The sequence below is a fragment of the Pinus tabuliformis genome, chromosome 8 (genome assembly GCF_031772625.1).
Source record: "Pinus tabuliformis cultivar Carrire ecotype Pingquan chromosome 8, CPIR1, whole genome shotgun sequence".
In the NCBI taxonomy this organism is placed as follows: domain Eukaryota; kingdom Viridiplantae; phylum Streptophyta; class Pinopsida; order Pinales; family Pinaceae; genus Pinus; species Pinus tabuliformis.
The window spans coordinates 850,861,177-850,880,782 of record NC_142294.1 but is presented as its reverse complement, the minus strand read 5'-3'; positions in this window follow the sequence as shown (position 1 = coordinate 850,880,782).

Here is a 19,606-nt window from a genome sequence, read left to right as displayed (position 1 = left end):
GGGAATTAAGTGTTGTAAGACATAGAGAGGCAGTCAGAAGAACTCACTTGGAAACAAAAAATGAGTTGCTAAGAAGACAGCTGCAAGAAAAGGAAACACAATTGGCATGCATGTCCAGCTGGTCTAGGGAGGTACTACAATACAGAACACCAACAAAATCATATGGAGTATACCTCAAAGACCATTGCCTACAGTTTCAGATCAAGACTTTAGCACAGAGAGGCACAATGCCTTTTCAGGATTTAGACAATTCATGGACCTATGTGACCAAAGCTCAGCAAAAGACAAGGCAAAGATAGCAGAGTTCTATTTGCATAACATGGCCCTCACTGATATGAACCTATGGGACGCCAATTCTAGGCTAGGGGACTTGCAACTGATGGCCATGGCATCATGAATGAATCAAGAGGAGAAAAGGGCAACAGAAATAAAAAATTTGATTGCAAAAGAGAAAAATGAACCCATAATGATCAGAGTTGAGCCATTAGACCCCATGGCTCTCATCAGCACACACCAGCTGCTTGCAAATGATCCTCTAAGTGCCCCTAAGTATATCAACGATCAGGCTCAGGCCATTGCACATTTTGAGGACATGGAAGATTACTTCGATATGATTGTATTCATGCTTGTATGAGGAGGTGGAATACACTACCACACAGCTTGCAGATAAGGGAGTATCACTCCCCAACAAGGATGAAAGAAGCATTAAGGAGAGTGCCACTGTAAAAGCACTCTATACAGAGTTTGAAGGTCAATTGGATTGGCCTCAAACTAAGTCCCCCACTACTACTAGGATTGATAGAGGGCAGAAAAGAGGAAGAAGAAAAACAATAGTGGGAAGAAGTGGACAGAAAGGGAGGATTCCATGATAAAGACAAGGATATCACATTAGAATCATGGGATGTCAGAGAGGCTATCAAGGCCATCAAAGATGAAGAGATGGACTAGTTGCTCAGAGGATGAGCAACACATTCAGTAGGGGGTGATAATGAGCCCCATAAATGGATAATTATATGGGCTCATTTTTCCTCCTAACTTAGCTTAATCCACCATTCTCATTATTTTATTTCGTTTTTTTTATTATATTTATGCTAATAGAGTGAGTTGGGTTGGTCATTATGCCTTGAAGTCTAATGTGTTCTTAATGCATATTTTTGGTAAATTTTGGAGACAAAGTCAAATATTTAATGAAAATTTGGCAGAAAATATTTGAAGACCATAAGGGAGATGATTTATAGGAGGGTTTCCCCCTCATTTATGATTCCCTACTTTGAATTCTCCTTCAGAACGCTCAGAGCACAAGCAACCACGTCAATGCACCAAAGAGGCAGCCGAGCAAGTGGAGGATAACTGTTGTCTATCTCAAGTTTTGGGGGCCAAGCCTCCCTAATTTTAAGGGAGCTGTTAGGAGCTCCATTTGTATAAGTAGAGAGGCCTAGGGCCTCATTACGTTGTTGGATGTTAGTCAAAGTTTTGCACTTTTGTTGCAGCTTTGCTCTACTCCATTTCGAGCTTACTTTTGTAGACAATTTCATGTAATCTTACTATTATTTTGATAATGAAGATGAGTTTGTTTTTGAGCTAGCACTGAGGTACCTCAAAGGGCTGAAGCTATTGGGTTAAGGTCCAATCCAAGTAGCCAAGCACCTCTTGTTTTGTATTTATATGTTTTGTTTAAGTTTATGAATTCATTGTTCTTAGATAGATCTATTTCTTGGTTAAGGATAGGTTACTTTTGGTGATTTGAAAGGTTGTTCCCATTTTAGTTTGTTGTAGCAGGTTGAACAGTGATAGGAAAAGTATACAAAAATGTCGGCAATAGAGCCTTGGCCTCCTTTTCTCCCTTTGGGACCATGAATAGAGGCCAAGACCCTCTTGCAGCCACAAAAAACACAGCTTTGCATTTCCCATAGGATTTCTAGTATTGCAGCTTGTTAGAAGGTTCATGCTTTGTTGTAGATCTGTTTTGCCATGCTAATTTCTATCTTTGCAATAAATTCCCTTACATTTTTTCTTTCCATATAGCATTGTTCAACATTTACTTTCCTAGATAAAGATTTAGACTAGCTTGATGAACAGTTCTGTCTTTTTGGTGTAGCTAGTTTCATTTCTTGCTTAGACCCAATGTTTGATTTTCAATTCTCATGTAGTATATCTATTCTCACAATAATTCAACCAATCATATATCACCATCTCTCTTTGATCCATGTTCCACAGGTCATCCAAAGTCCCTCACAAATCTGCCTTAATTTTCTGCACTTTTCTCTTGAACTTTCCTCTCTTTCCTTGAACAAGTCCAACCATCTTTGTCTTCCCTAATCCTCCTTGATGAACCTTAGACACCTCAACAAATCCTCCTAGCCATCATCTACCCTTTCCACCCATTTTCCCACCTTCAAAACCTCTAAAACAACTCTCGGCATCCTCCTATAGACCTCTTGTAGATCCCCTGCAGCCTCCCATAGATTTTCCTGTAGGTGTCTTTTTGAAGTCTGATTGTAGGGAAAGCCTCCAAAAGGCCACCCGAGACCTCCTTGGACCGCTCCACACCTTCCTACACCTCTGAAAGCTCCAAATTCACCCTCCATCCTGACCTAATTGATGCCACATTCACAAACAAATAAATTACATGCATGACAATCTCACCTAAAAATACATAAAAACCTAAACATATGTTTTTTTCTCATTTCCTTGTAGAAATAGCTTGAGTAGATGATGTTTAATTCCTAAGTAGGTAATGGCAATCATTTCATGGTTTTTCACCTCTCTTTCTGCAAAAGTAGGATTATTTGGTTAATTAGGATTTGCTAGGTCTACTTCACATTTCAGTCTTCTTTCTCTTTCTGCAAGTAGAGTAGCCTTTGTAGAGTAATCTTTCCTTTATTTCATCACATATAAAGCTTCTTCTGGAATTCATAGAAGTTTGCTTGGGCTCCTAGTGATCTTGCGCCAACTAAAACAGTGACAACCTACAGTAAGAACTAGTGCTTGTGCATACAACATCGTCGCTTCCAAGTTTGTTACGGACTACCGTCTTGATAAAAGTAAAGTAGGAAGCCCAAGAGTTGCAACATTATTGCTGCAATACTGGTGCTCACCAACCATTCCTTGTTTTGATATAGAGATATATCGAAGCTCACCTGATCCAACAATACCTTAAACCTTTGATCAAATTTCCACACTAACTCAGTCAACCTTCGTTTCATCTCATTTAGTTTTGTGATGCACTGTGACTCATATTTTGGTTTCTTGAATTCTTTTACCAATGCTGATTTAATGTCTGTGTAAGACTTGATCTGGTTGCCTTAATATTTCATATACCAATTAAATTCTCAATCTATATATTTTTTGGTGAGCTGTGCCTTTTCCACATTTTCATCATGGTCCTGCTTTGAGGTCGATATTGCATCACATAAGAACCAAAACTACTTTGGATCCTCTGATTGAGTTCCTTTAAATATCGGCAACTTAATATCATCGGTCATTGTTCTTCTTGGGGAGGGAGGGGGATTCGTAAGGGAGGGGGATGGGGGGCATGGGGTGTATGAGGCAAACCAAAATTTGTCTAACTCTGGCTAGATTCGGGATTCGACACACTTTTAGGTGAAAAGGTTGAATACTGCAAAGTTCCTTCGGGATTCTAAGGGGGTTTTCCTTCACCTATGGGTTCAGTCAGTAGAGGGCTATAGTTAGTCCCTATAAAAATTTTCATATCTTGGCCATGAGATCTATTCTTAGTGTCTAATCTATACCTTTTTCCACTTCTTTCTGTTCCAATCTCTTCTTCATATATTTTTCAAAACATAATCTACTAATCTGGCTGCATTCGAAGAATTCGTTTTTCACATTAAAGCATTTTAATCAAGAATTTAAAAGATCTCAAGTACTTACCTCGCAGTGCCTTGAAAAAATAGATTCATCTTCATTGCGTGACACAGTGGAATCTTCCAAGAACTCAGTAATAAATCCTCCTTAAATGTTGTCAACCCAGAAATCAACAGCTCTTGAAATTATCTTATCAATGATATTTAGTTGTTTTATTAATTTTTGAGTCCAATTCTTAGGTTCATCTCTTTTAAAATAATTATTTCTCTCTATTAATATTCAAATCCCCTCGTACAACTCGATGTGAAACAAACTAGAGAATATTTCATACTGATATTCAAACATATACTTCTATAACCACCCATCATATGATAGTGTAGAGTTTCTATTCTCCTAGCTTGCAAATTTGTGTTGCTTCTTTTCTACCCACTCTTGGATTTAATTCTTTGATGGATACTAAAACGTATCCCTCAAACAGAGCCTGGTCCCAACAATGGAATCATTTGTTGGGTTAGGTGGGTTCGACCTAGGTTCAAAGTGCGTTGTGCACCAAAAAAAACATCAACCACTATCCCTTTGGCAGTGACCTATAAGCAGAGCGCAGTCTCACCCGAAGTGATTATGAGAGGTTGTAGAACTAGGTTTGTGTAGCCTGAGGGATACTGCGTTGTGGCACAATTGTCTTCCTTTTATTCTTTAATTCTTATAAACAACTTCATCTCAACAAATTACTTCATACTTATATATTACTTCATAAATTACATTCATTAGTGAAGCATAACATAAACATTCGTAATGCCCACGGGGCTTTGGATTGACGGTGAATGGGTGCCTTGTTAAGGCACTCCTTGTGATAGGTCACTGGTTCAAATCCCCCGTGGGTACTTAGATTAGTCTTAACTTAGAAAAAAAAAAACATAAACATTCGTAAACTATGCAATACTAAAATAAAGTGCAGATAATAAGAAAATAAACACTTGGCACGTGTATTTTACCATGGTTCATCTCAATGTGTGACTATGTCCACAAGAACTATTGCCTATAATATGGAATTCGGTAAATCAAATAGTTCTTCCCTGCGCACACAACTGCAGGGTGTCTATGCACTAAGCTATAGAAGATCTGTGCATTGTGCTACACACCCATGCCTCCACACACACAATTGTTGATCCTCACCCTTCCTCCCAAAATACACACCACAAAAGTATCACATAAGCATAGGTATTATCCCATGCATCATGCTTTCTTCTTTATTATTCATCCATATATATACTATTACATGAGGGATTACATCATTACATTACCATGGACCTGATACCATCGTTTCTAAAACACAAGGGACTATGGCCAAAAACCCTGATGCACCCTTTTCCATATCAAGGAAGCATCCAGGGGTTTCATGCACTTAAAATTTAGTTGGTCTCAAGGGTTGGTTACTTGAGTGGTTGGGATGGCTCTTGGGAGTTCTACTGCTGATGTGGAAGGTTTGTGTGATGTGTTTTGTTTGTTCAACTTCATTAAATGATACATAGGGAGTTGAATCATGTCATAGTAACTTCTCATCACATGTTTATCCTTATTGGTCACTTACTTGGCTAGATGTGGAATGAGGGCATTACAATTCCACTTTCATATTTCGTAGCATCATTGAGATCCATTGTTATCATTTCATATTTGTCTACATATTATATTCATGGTAGCCTGAGAAGAGAAATGGACTGAGTAATTATAGTTTGTCATCTTCATGCAAGTTACCTACAATTATTAACAACATTTATATACATTTATTTAGTTTTTGAACAATTAATCAATGAGTTGATTGAGATGGATACGAATTAATATGATTATTAGGACTACCAAAACTATTGGGACAGATACACTTAATGATTTCATTTTGGAATAAAATATTTTCTCGACAAATGTTTTATGTAAAATTAAAAAAAATGGAGCATAATTTGATATTTCTTCATTTCTTCAGGTATCAGACTTTGGTTCGCTATAATACTTTCCTTTGTATGGGAGAACATTGATTGGATATGCATACGTGAGGCTTCCAAATGTGTTCCTTAGGTTGTGTGGTGAGAAATAAGCATATATCTAATGTGATCATTACAACAGATACATATTTCAGATTCTAGTTATATCATTTTGCAAGAATCATGTGCTTATTGTATCTTTACTTCCTCTGACATTTGAGATAGCTCTATGGATTGAGTTCGTCTTCATCCAAGTATTTGAAAATCTTCAAAATTTCTGTGACTTTGAAGTGTCTCTTCTTGTAAAATTTGAATAGGTTGAACTTGCAAAAAAAATTCCTCATGTGCGAATTCATGAAATGGTGGTCTGCGCCTTCACGCACATATTACAAGAAGTTATTTCTCCCATTGAAACAATGTCATATCTGGGTGCATTGATTGTTGCAGCCCTGAATATTGAGCTTTGAACACCATCAAACAAAAATGGCGATGAGAATTGCATCTCAAACTCCCTTAAATGGAAATTGGTAGAGGTGTTTCTGTAAAAATGTTTGGATGGAAAATGAATAATTTCAATTCCCAAGATTGTGAAAGTTTGCAATTTTGTGAGGGATTTCCATAAGGTTGCAAATTTTTTTTCTAGAATATTATTAGAAAATTTTGTGATTAAGGGATCGTTATCATAACATGGATTATGGTCTTCCAATAAATTAAGCATGTCTAATCTTTCTTTATCTAGGTGTGACGTGAGTTTTCTCCTAGATATTATGACATGGACATCTCAAACACATTGAAGAAAGTAGAAGACATATACTATTTGATTTTTAGTTGTTTAGAGTCATTCCTAGGATATAATTTGTATTATTAAATTTTTAATTTCACATGTTAGTACTTTGAGTCTCCTTCATTTCTTTTATAGCAAGTTGCATGCTCATATCTACATGGCTAAACCTTGTTGGAATCATCAAAATATGTTCTAAACAATGGAAATATTGATAATGATTTTAAGTATGGGACCAAGATACTAAATCTACCTTAGAAACTACTACTTAGTTGTTCACAAAAACAATTTTGCAACCATTTTTCCTTAGAGTTAAGTCAATATCTTGTATTTGTTTCATCAGCTCTAACAAAGCTGGTGATATAGTGTGGTCTTGTTCATGGCGTTGGACTCACTAACATTCAAGGGATCTCCCTGATATGAAGTACCAAATAGAACTCAAACTGTTTCGAGTAGGAGTCCCAACAGCGGGTGGTAATGTAATTCCTTGACCGTTGTAACACATAGAGGTAAGTATGATAAGTTTGGGTGAGAGAAAGTGCATGACCATGTGGAGAGTCAAATGTGATGCATGAAGGTTATAACACAAAGAGGGGCAAAGGAAGTGCACACCTTAGAAGCCTCTAATACTACACATCTTCAAAGGAACACACAAGAAAAATGACATCACAAGATAAAATGTAGAATTGTCCACAAACTAAAGTGATGAGTTAATCCAACAACACGCATTCAACAAGATTCGTACAAATACATACATAGTAGTTCATAATCATATGCGTAAGTTAAATAACATATATTTTTAAAGAAACCAGAATAGTCCAACTACATTTACAACATATGAATGAAAGCATGTTGGCTCTTATATTATTATTATAAGTGAAAGTTCCATCCATACATACACCATTGATGACCACTAGCCCCAATGGTGGAACATTATAGTCAAGGACAACTACTTCTCCAAAGAAGTATAATCACTCTATGCTATGGAGAAACCAAGGCTCTTCACAATACTCCTAAGCCTTTTTTGACCTTAAGCCAAGCCAACAACATGGCTCCCAAACATCCTCTTATATGAGTTATGACGTTCTATTTATAACAAAGGGTGTGGTGACTGTTGATATTCCCCTTTGTGACTCTTTGACTACCCCCATGACTCTTCAATTTCCTTTCAAGTAACTCATTACATAACATGATGACCTCTCACATTCCACTAATGAGACTTGGAATTTCACTTACACCATATTTACAAATAATAATACATCTTTTACCTGTACCCATTTATGACAAAATAGGATTGAGACAATCTAACAAGATAAAACACTATGATTCCAAAGTTTTGGGAAAGACCAACTTGGCAACCTCCACTTGGTGCTTCTTAGTCACATATTTATGCCAATATTGGTATTGCATGATGGTGTACCCAAACTATTTTATGGTGTCTTTCTGAAAGCCAACCCTTGCCTCCATGGCATCTAGGTTTAAGGTCTTGGGACCTCTATCCAATTTTTTCTGAAGCATATGTAGAAGGGAATTAACCTTGATAGGGCCACCAATGTACTTCTGCATGTTTTTTTCATTCAACTCCAAGTCTTCCCTGGTGGCCTCTGTCTTAATTTCTCCATGTACTCATGGATCTCCAATGGGACTCAGTCCTTGGGGTTTAGCATCGGTGAGGGAACCGATTGATGGGATCATGTGCTTTCTCACCATAAAATGCAAACTATTGTAAAACTACACATATAATTCCTATATGTTGTTGATGAATGGGGCGAGCTGCTCATAGATCTAGATCAACATTCATACATTTGTGTTCTCCAGCTTTGCATGTGGCTTCATCTCCCTAACAAATTCAAGTGAGGCCCCTTTGTACCACATTTTCCTTGTGCATGGGTGATGGAAGCATGTATTTTCTTGAGAGTTTGAATGAACTCTTTGCTCCGTTGTTGTGGGCCATGCATATAGACAAATTCTTTGTCCACGGTGAAAAATCCATCATAGAGCTTCTACATAGTACCCTCAAGTCTTGATAGTTCAACAAGTATCTCTTTCCTCATCTCCCCTAATGCAAAAACTACATTTTTCTTTGATGCTTGAAGTTGTTATGCCTCTTTCCTGGTAGCCTCTAATTTCTTTTCCACTTGTTCATTCTTGATCGCTAAGTACTTAAAATTTGAGCTTGATTTTCCTGCATAGGCCAAGCTAGCTTCGACAAGGGAAATTGGATGCTTCCTAGTGTCTAAGACTATCACCATTTCGTTGATTAATTCAAGTGATGTGTGATAATTTGGAAGGTGCTTCCTCCACACCTGTACAATATTCTTGTACAAATCATCAAATGATAGATTGTACACATCCATGACCCGATCATCATAAGGAGAACATTATTATCTTGCTTGCTCAGGATAGGTTTTAACACTGGAGGTGGCGAAAACTAAGAGATGTCCCCTGGTGCTCTCAGAATAAGGTCATTTCTTTCATTTTGTGCCTCCTATTACATCTCCACGTCTTTCACTTCAATCAGTTGCTCAATCTGCTGAGCAAGATCCTAATATTTCATAGGTTCACCCTCTTCCTCAAATGTTGATTTTTCTAGATCATCAACCAGTATCAACACTATTTTCTTTGTCATCATGCCTTGCCTTTATTCCTCTTCTAGATTTTTCTTCTCTTTTCTTTTTCTCATCCTTGTCTCCTCCTCTTTCTTCAACTTCTTCTCTATCTTCTGCAACTTGAGTTCTACTTCCTACATCCTCTAATTTTCTCTCTTCCTTCAATCTACTCCCTTCATCTACTTCTCCCTCTTTGCTTCCACTACCAAAGATGCCTTCACCAAGATAGGATATGCCTCCATCTTGCAACTTTTCTCTCCCTATGGGTCCTCAACAACCTTCCTCTTTCCCTTTTCCTATAATAGATTGTTGCCTATTGTTGTTGTTGTTATTCCCTTTGGAGTTGTTGGTGTCAACAGAGTAGCCTTCCTAGTTGTTTCTATACTAACCAGCTCATGACATTTGGAGGCATTATAACAACACGACCAATGTTCCTCCTTTGGCCAATGAGATGCCCCATGGATCCATGGAATGTACACTCTCATACAGTTCTCCTTGAAAATACCATGGCGATCATATGGATTAAAGTCTCTCGTTCCAAAATCAAATTTCACTATCTCCCTGGCTTTGACATCTGCATATTTCAAGATCTTAATCCTGTATAATCTTATCCACAAAGAAAGAGAAAGCTAAGGCATGTTTTTCTTCCTATGCAGTCATGTTGATAACCCTGTGTCAAGGAGATATGAAACCTCTTGCGTGATTAGGATTTTAGTGGCATACCTTGGTTGAACATGCGGAGGCTTCTTTCTGCCAAACACTTTTATGGAGGTGCAACCTAGTGAGGCATACCAGTCTGTAATGTTTACTATAGCCTCCATTGCTTCTTGGGACATATAAGGTGGATCCTTCTCAATGATAAGATTGTACAATAGGATGACAAAATGGCCATTTAGCCTTTCCATGACTCCTCAATAGCTACATTTGAAAGAAACTTGCAATATATGTTGACGAAAGTCTCTTTTGGTGTCCCTGTTCATCTCATGCCATGGAACTACTGCTAATCATAGATTGCATCCAATAAATATATGGACATGTAAAACCTTTCTTGCTCATTCTTGTGAGTATTATGAGCATTATTCACGGGGACCTTAGACTGATGAGTCAACAAATTTGACCAGTTGAATGGCTTCCCATCACCCATCAACTAGTCTAGTACGACTATCCACCCTTCAGGAAAAGGTTTTTGTGTTCTCTTAACCATATATTCTATAGGCAAAGATGATCAAGAACTGGTAAACCTTCCTCAGGGAATTTTTCTTGTCAACATGAGTGGGTGTCTGTCTAAAATTTAACTGCTCTTTCACCTAAAACTTGACAATACCTCTAGTGTTCGCAAATCTACGGGCGGCATATAGAAATGAGTTAATTTGCTTCACTGGTTTAGGTAAATGATAGATCTTCTGAGATTTCTCTACCGTGAAGGTGGAAATCTCTCTCTCGCTAGCACTCCATAGTGTCACGGTCTGTTCATCTGTTCATGAGATAATCCAGCCGATAATGTTCGCACATCTGAAGGGGAGGTACCTACATGCAACCTTGTATAATCCTCATCGTTGGATACTAATATAAACATGTCAGTCCCCTAAGTATTCCTTGAAGTTATAAGCAAAGGTATCATTGATTTGCTGCCATGTTAGTGTCGTAACATTATCAATGAAAAATTAAGTATCTTCATAAACTAGTAGATCAAGTAATATATGCTGAATTGCTTCCTCAATACTGCTCTTGACAATATCCTTTGATTCAGCTCCCTTAGATTCCATGTCAATTGTAACTATTAGAGAGATGCTCAACAACTGTTGTACCAGTGGGACAGAGAGGACACTCATGGAAAGGGAATGTGAGCTTGGAAACTAAAGAAACATCAGCGAAAGATCAAGAAACAATTCATGGTCATGGTGGGAAGGATTATAAAATTATGTCTCAAAGGATTCACTTGTTGACTGTGTGAACTACACATTGTGTAGTCCCAACAACCATTCAAGAATCCCGAGTACTAGAACTGCTCAATGTGTAGTTTAGTCTAGGCCAAGGCTGAGAGAGATTACACATTGCGTAGTCTTAGTGGCCAAGCTAGGAGGTTGGCTCCTAGAAGTATGTAGTGCATAGTTGGAGAAAGGCTTGGATAAGCTCTATGCAATCCCAGAAGCCATGGAAAAGGCCTTGAGCTCCCAAATTGCATAGTGTATGCAATGAAGTGTGAGATCCAAGTAAGGGGACCCTAATATTCCCAAAGGAGGTGTGAAAATAAAACATATTTGAAGGGTGGTTTGATGCTGAGTGTAGACCTAACTAATCATTGGTGCATGCAAGTGAAAAGAGTGTAGGAATCAATTAAATTGAAGGAAAACAAAGCATTTGGAGAGAGTCGTCGCAACAACGACTGTTGGTTCAAAAACAGGGTAACACATGTGAAACATGGGAAAGAAAACCTAATATTAAGAAAACACTTATACAATCTAAAACAAGTTAAAATGCCAGCATTCATTCAAATAAAAAAGCAAAATAACAATCTTAGAAGATGAACAATAAAAAGTGAAAGAAAAAACAAAAAAAGATTAGAAGAGAAAAACTGACCCAGAAAAGCAACGACAACCACACTGAAGGTTCCTTGATCTCCTTGGGAATGCTAGAGCTCCAATATTGAGTGTGAAAATGAGATCTATTGGCTGTCAATTAAATATATTTGGTCAAGTTAGGGTTTATGATGTGCATGACTAAAATCAAGGAAAAAGCGACACTTATCAACACTTTCTTAAATAACTCAAGTTCCTCCGTGTTGATAAAAATAGATCCCTATTTTTTTCAGGATTATTTTTCTCTTTTCCTTTTATTCTTTCAGGAAAAGCTGCCATGCAATTTGGGGAAATATTTTGTAGTTTTGGGAAGGACCGGAAAACTCTCTAGTTCATGCACTGAGTAGTTTCCAAGCACAATGGGTTTTGCACAATTATTGGGTTGAGTGGCTCTCGGTCACCTCTCTTGTCTGTGGAATTTCCCACTAAGGGCTGGATTCCAGTCATTACTATGTATTTCCTGAGCTCAAGGTTCACCGATAGTCAGGATTGCATAGTTCCCAAGAGCAAGGCCAATTTCCCTCAAGAATTGTGCAATTCTCTAAGGAAAGCTTGAAACTGTCAAAGGACGTGGCTTAGAAGATGAACTATGTGTGACAACAAAATCTAAGATGAAAGTAATAAAGCTCAGTCAAAGCACAAGTACCTGGATTAGTGCAAGATGAGTTTTTCTGGTTTAGAAGGGAGGCTCCAAAATAAAAGCATAGGTAAACTTTTGGAGGGTGGTTGTAGCCACTGCAACTGGTCCTCACGATCAAATGAAAACTAGAGCATATAAATTCTTAGATGTTGTATTTTATGACACAGGAAATTTCAAGTAGGTATTCACATCATAAGTCCTGTGTACTCTTCCTTTTTGAGTAAATCCTATAATAATAACATTAAGTTTGAACATGCATATGGTCTTTGCTTGATATGAAAATTTCTTTTCTACCCAATCCATTATGTTACCAATCCCAAGTATTACAAAAATTACTCATCAAACCATGAAAGGAAGTGTATTCTAGATTTTCATGTGCTTGTGAATGGGGGAGCTGTACATCAAATTTTGACATATCACCACATTATATAATGATAAGATCCATTTGTAGGAAACCATGTGAGTAGTGAATTGAAAAAATATCTGAGCAATAATTTGAGAGGAAAAACACAATTTCCATTTACATACACACCAAATCTCTCCCTTAAGCAATGCCAAACAGAAATTACCATGTAATTATGACCTTTGTCCTCTAGTAGTGAGTGGGACCAATATATGACCATATCAACAAGACATTTGAATCAAAACATCAAACATGATAGGCTGGCACAAAACAATAGCATAAATTCGATGGAATTCATCAAACCTTCAAATGTGGAAGATGCATTAGTAAGGAAAAAATGCATGACCGAAAATTCACAATGACCCTCATGAGTTTTGAATGTTGTTTTTGAAATGTCTTTAGTCTTCATCCTAATTTGATGGTATCCTGAATGAAGATCCAACTTGGTGAAGTAAATTTCACGATGTAATTCATCCAATAATTCATAAATGACATGAATGGGAAATTTATATTTAATAGTGAGCTTGTTGACCTCCCTATAATCCAACACATACACCATGATCCGTCCTTATTTCACACCAATACTATTGGAGCATAGAAAGAACTTTGACTAGGTTGAATTATACCAACCTCCAGCTTTTCTGCAACCATATATTAAATTTCACTCTTTTGGGCATATGGATATCTGTAAGGTCTCATGTTTTGAGGAACACTTCCTAGAATCAAATTAATAGCATGATCATGATCATGAATATGTGGGAGACCTTTTGAAGTCTCAAATACCTTGGAATTATGTCCAAGGCCTTTTGGAGATCTGGGGAAATAGATGATTTCGACATTTTAACCTCCAGTGAGCATAATTATGCAATGATTCCCTGTTTTTATTTCTTTAGAATTGTTTTCATGACATTAAAGCTAACTATCTTTCTCGGTTTCCCTGTGATACCCCTTAGTTCAACTTCCTTTCCTTCACAAACAATATTCAAGATTTTTTTTGAAAATTAAAAGTTATTGTTCCTAAAGATTGTAACCAATGGACTCCTAGTACAACATCAACATCACTATTGGAATGGAAAGCATTGGAATATTCAATACATATTCCCCCATAGTAATCTTGACATTATGTCACTTTCTAGAGAAATTTATATTTCCTCCATTTGCAACCATCACTTGAAATGATGGTACCAAGTATAGAAAGAAATCCAATTCCTTGGCTATCTTACAATGAATAAACTTATAGGCACTACCCGAGCCAATCAGAACTATTACCTTTTTCCTCATGATATATCCTTATGTATTGAGAGTTTGAGGAGTGGTAATTCCTACCAATGCACTAAAATATATGGCCAGATTCATTTCCTCTTTCTCTAGATTGGTTCCTAATCTATATCCTCCTCTTTTCATGTTTCTTGTTCCTTTTATTCCTCCTCTTCATAATCTATATATAATAATTTCTTTTGACCACATTTATGACCTTTAGTGTAATTTTTATAACAACTATAACAAATCCATTTTTCTCTTTTTTCCTCCAATTGTTTTGGTGTCAATCTTGTCGATTATGGAATACTAGGAGCGACAACACTTCCATCTTTAGAGTTGTGAGTGGTAAACTTCCTTGTTGCCATAATTTTTCTCTCAACTTTTCTTGCCACTTTGAATCCCTTCTCTAATTAATCAAGCTCCCAAAGGTGAACATCATGTTGGATGTTATATTTTAAAGTCACTATGAATACATCAATCCTATGCTCCTATGGAATGTCGATTACCCTAATATTTGATTTTGGAAGTCTTCAATTTGTTCCGCCATTGAACCCTTTTGTTTGAGATTTATAAATGGCTAAAGAAGGTTTTCTATTTTTATCTTCATAATGTGCTATCATTTCCTCCGTAAAAATTGACTAGGTGACAATTGGTTTACAAGAAGAAAACCATATATACCATACAAACTGATTGGGTTCTAAATATAAAGATGAAATCCATGCCTTTTGTGAGGGTTTCACATCCTATAGATCAAAATATTAATCCATCAACAATATCTATGTTACTGGATACTTTCCATCAAAATTATTCAAATCTATATTTGGAATGAAGCATTTCTTAAAGGCCACATTAGATTCTCTAAAATTGTAATTCATATTCCTTTTATCTTCATTATGACTTTCATGTATTACCTTGTCACCACCGCGAAGAATTTCTTGCAACAACGTTGTCAACCCTTCCAAATTGACATTCATTACATCCATCTCTACTTTAAAAACCTCCATTTTTTATTTTATAACATCCATGTGCACATTTAAGCTATCCATATCCCATTCTAATCCATCCATGTCATCTTTGGTTTCTCTTTGTGACAACAAAATTTGTTGCACTTGGTCTCGTAACCTTGATATATCATGTTGAAATTCTTCCAATTCATGCACCATAGTAGATATTTCTAAGGGTTTAATGGGTGTAGAAATATTTTTTTTGGGAGGAATTTTATACTAAATACTAATATCTATGCTTTAATATGTCATTTGAATCAGTTCAAGCTTCCTTTTCAAACAAAAACTATAAAAAATACACACTCTTTTCTTGTTTTTTTAGGAGCTTGATATTGAAACTATTGTATCTCTATAATTTTGGATCCCTAAGGTCCAATGTTATCCTTTAGTAGCCTTATGAGTCTTCTTTCTAGCCCACAAGTCATACTAAGATTATATTCTTCAATAAACAACTAGTTTAGTAGAGCGAACTTATATGGAGTTCCACGTGCCACATTTTTCGACCTATGGATCTGAAAATGATTCATGAAAAGCTACAGTCCATGCAATTAAGTATATTTTTACAAAATTCAAATTTGATTCTCAAAGAAAAAGTTATGAGGATTTTTCCTAGGTCACCTATTTGAGATTAAATTATGGAGCCTGCAAAAACCATAAATTCCACAGGTTATATCTCCGAAAATATAGTGAACCAAGATTTGAAATTGCTACATGAAGTTCACCAATATTTCATCTATACATGGTTTCAATTTTGGTTTCTTAAGACTCTTAGGTAAAATGTTATAGTGAAAATTCTAAGATGATATGTTTGAAGAAGAAAAACCCTAGAATCCAAAGCTCTGACATAAAATGTTATGGAAGTAGTGTGCAAAATAGAAGAAAAGGTAGATCAATGACTTATAAATTATCCTCCTCGAGGGGGAAACCCCCTTTACATTATGTAAATGAAAAATTCTTGGATGATACAAATTATAAGACCTCCTTGGTATATATATGGGTCTAAGGGGTCATAATATAATCAAAGCCTACATACCAATAATAATGTAAGTGCACAACAATAAAAATAGTGGGCTTCTATGGGGCATAATAATAACAACATGGGGGATACATGGGAACAATAATAACAATAGCAGGGCTAATAAAAATTACAATAAGGTGAATATACTACTATTATAGGGACGTAACATAATCCCATTATTCTGGGCAATTGATATAATATTGAGTAAAAAATGTAACCCCAATGTGTTATGTGATTGATGTAATCATGGATTTATTAATCATAGGAATGGTCATATTTGGTTGTCATCAAATATTGATAGTTCATGATATGCTCATGGGGATCATGGTTAACATGTAGTTCTCATATTCGGCAGACCAAAGCTACAAAGGTCCTCTCTACAAAGGGGGAGAGAAGTCTTCATTCAACATTGATCAACCCTTTTCCCTTGATGTCAAAAGGGGAGAGAAGTTTGGTGTTTAGAGAAGAATGCTTTGAAAATATGGGTAAGAAGTCTTGGTATTTGTAGGTGTGTTTGCATGTGTTTACAAGTGGTGACCAAACAACAAAGTGGTTACCATAAAGTCCAAAGAGGGAGATTGTTGGCATTATGGCTAATGTGTTGCCCTTGATAACAACCTACTTGATAGATATGTCAACATCATGATAACAATATGATTATGTAGACTGGAACAAATGATACATATGTGATGTCAAAATACGTGATAATTCAGAGAAATATTTGAACATGTGATAACATGATGATTATGTATACCCGAATACATGATAAAAATGTCATGAACAAATAAGTGACACTTGAGAGGCAGATGATTGTAAAATATGAATTTTGGTAAAGTATATGCAGGTCCTATGTAGAAAGGTGGCATACATACACATGTACTGTGAACAAAAGTCATGTATAGAATCCACACCATGCTAATTTGAATACTAGGGGTCTTTACCATGGTATCAACCCATAGTAATGAGTGTGATAACAATTATTTGATCTCGTCAAGGAATCCCAACGACATCAATAAGTGGTTGGCCTACGGTATAGACTAAGGACAAAGCTCTATAAGGAGATTGAGATCAAATTGTTATGTGTGCAAGTAATGTGCTATACATGTATGATCTGATTTGGAATAGGTGTGTACCAAGATATAAGGAGAAGAATAAGATATGAAAGATTTGAAGTATGTTTGATTGATTTAAATGTTGAAAATGTCTAAGTAGCTAACAATGATAGATTTTTGGTTATAATAATGTCATGATATAAATGAGTTATTCAAAAGTTCATATTTTTGACAGTGAAGGTTATGGAATGTGAATATTATGTTTACAACAAAATTTTTCATATTTGTATGTAGGTTTTCCTCTATTTAGTCATGTAAATATGTGGATCTTCTTCCCGGTAGTCACGTATATATTCTGTGAAGATTTTTTAGTATGTTGAGATCTGTACATGGGATTTGTGAATGGTAAGTATGTACATGCATTGATACATTTTATGGAAGGCACACACATATGCTAGTGTTTTACAATATGGATTTGTTGGTGACATTTTATCAGTTATGTTCTATTTATTGTTGTCTTTTGATGATGTCTCTATTATGATCATCTTTGTTTGACAATATTGATTGAGTTAAGTTGGTTATGGAATGGAATGTTGATTAGAAATGATACTACAATATGGTGATTTGTAATTGGCTTCACAATTAGTGGTTATTTCACTAATGAAGTGATTCAAATTTAGTTGTCAATGGTTTATGATCTGCACACAAGTATTACATAGGGGAAGCGTGTATATATGCATGTGTTCTTTAGAACAATAATGTATACTTTTTTATGTATGGTTGATTAGGTTTTGTAGTGACAACAATTGGTTTTTGTAATGACTAAAAGTGTATGGATTGGTATATTGATGAGTGGTTGTGCATTTATATGATCTGTTATGAATTGGTTTGATGTAGTTGCATTGGTTGATTGAAATTTAGTGATTGGTTAGTTGGTATTACAATGATTTAGTTAGTTCAATCATTATATTTTAGATTCACTATTTAGTTTGATATTGAGCTTAATGGTCAATGAGGGTCCAGTCTAAAAATATAATGAAAGGTGACCTATAGGTTTGATGTGTTGATTTATATGGATCTATTATGAAATATTATGAAACGTGATCCACAAGAGGTGCTAAGGGTTGGAACCTTTAGTGAGGGAGTCAGAGGTGCCTTCCAATGATAACTAGTAAATTTGTGTAGGGGGTAGGTCCTCCCTTCTAGTAGGAGCTTGTAAATGACATGAGGGGGTTGGAGATCCCTTCAAGTGGATGTTGGAGAGAGAGAGAAGGTTTTATCCTTCTGCAAGTGGGTTTCTACGTGGTGGTAAGGGTCTACACTAGTGAAATATTCTAAGAAGTTTTCCTTTATAATAAAAGAAGAAGACAAAGATGATGAAAGCGATGGTTTTCTCCCACATTGGGTTTTCACCTACAATCTTGGTGTTCATGTGTGTGGATATGTTTCTTATGCATTCATGACATATCTCTTATTTACTTCTCATGGTTTATTTTTAATGAATGAAAAAAAATCAATGATGCACTACTTAAAGATGAATAGATGATCAAATATATGAAAAGTTAGTTAATTGGATATATAATGTTTATCTTCTCCACAATGACATACATATGTTCATTTCCTGAATGAAAGTAGTGTACAAAAATCCAAACAATAAATTGAAAATATGAAGTGAGTTTAAATTATGATTCAACCCCCCCTCCGCACAACACACACCTTAGTAATTTTCCTAGTAACTACTATCTTGGAGGCTGCTATTCTCTTCAAATTATTCTACAATCTAGATCTATAGTGTTTATAAAAACCTTTCATTATGGGATCTAAAAGTATTGGAGACATAATTGAAAGATTATCCTTTCTTGACTTGTTATAAGATGAATTTTATGACTCTTTTGAGACTTATAGATCTTTTGAGAAACAAAACGAGAATAAGGATATTAGCTTGAAGTCCCTTCCTATATTTGTTCCCTTGACACAAAAACTCTGTCATAGAATTATCCAGGTTACTGATATGACGAGGTTGGTGAAAAATTATATATTAGGACAAAAGGAATATTTGACAATGGAAATATATTGATGTGGCAATATTTTCCCACATTGTGGACTTTTTGACTTCTAGGAGATACCCTGCACTTCCTTTTGTAGTCTGTTCTTCCCTTATTGTAATTTTTTTAAAACTAGATAAGCGAAAGGGTGGTTGTATTAAAAAATGACTAGTACCATTTATTATGAGGATTGTGTTGGGTGTGTGTGGGAAGGAGCATTGGACAAGAGTGAAGCAGGATTTCAGGCATTTGTGTGGCACCAGGGATTATGGTATGTGCTATCAAGGAAGGTCAGGATCAGACAACATTTCTTATATTCGTGCCTTTGTTGATGTAAACAAGGCTAGAGATATGGATCAAAGGAGACCTATAAGTGGGTATGTGTTTAAGCTATTTAGAGATGTAGTCAGTTGG